We start from the raw sequence: 439 nt of genomic DNA, 5'->3' as shown, positions 1-439 counted from the left end.
GTGTGTGTGTGTGTGTGTGGGGGGGGGGGGGGGGGAACACATACACAATACGCTTGGAGAAGGAGGCTTTGCTATTGGATTATTGGCTGCTGTTGCAGAGACAAAAGCTTCAGATTCCATATATAGTGACTAGCCTGGACCATGGAGACCAAGGCACACCACTACAAAGAGCCAAAAACAACAATAACAAGGGTAACAATAATATGACAACAGCACAATGTTGCCTGACTAATCCAGGAAGGACGGAAATGCAGTATTTTGAGGCAAGCATGACCTCGGAATTTAAGCACTGCAAAAAAAAAAAACTATCTTCTAAGAGAGAGGATTGCAGGAAGGTAAACGTGCATTTTATTTAAAGATCTTATGTGCTCTCATGCTGAGCCACACACATCCAGTTTGGTAAGCAACCAAAAGAATAAATGACAAAAGGAGAGTAATA

This window comes from Squalius cephalus (genome assembly GCF_949319135.1).
Source record: "Squalius cephalus genome assembly, chromosome: 2".
Lineage (NCBI taxonomy): Eukaryota > Metazoa > Chordata > Actinopteri > Cypriniformes > Leuciscidae > Squalius > Squalius cephalus.
Note: the sequence above shows the minus strand (reverse complement) of the source record.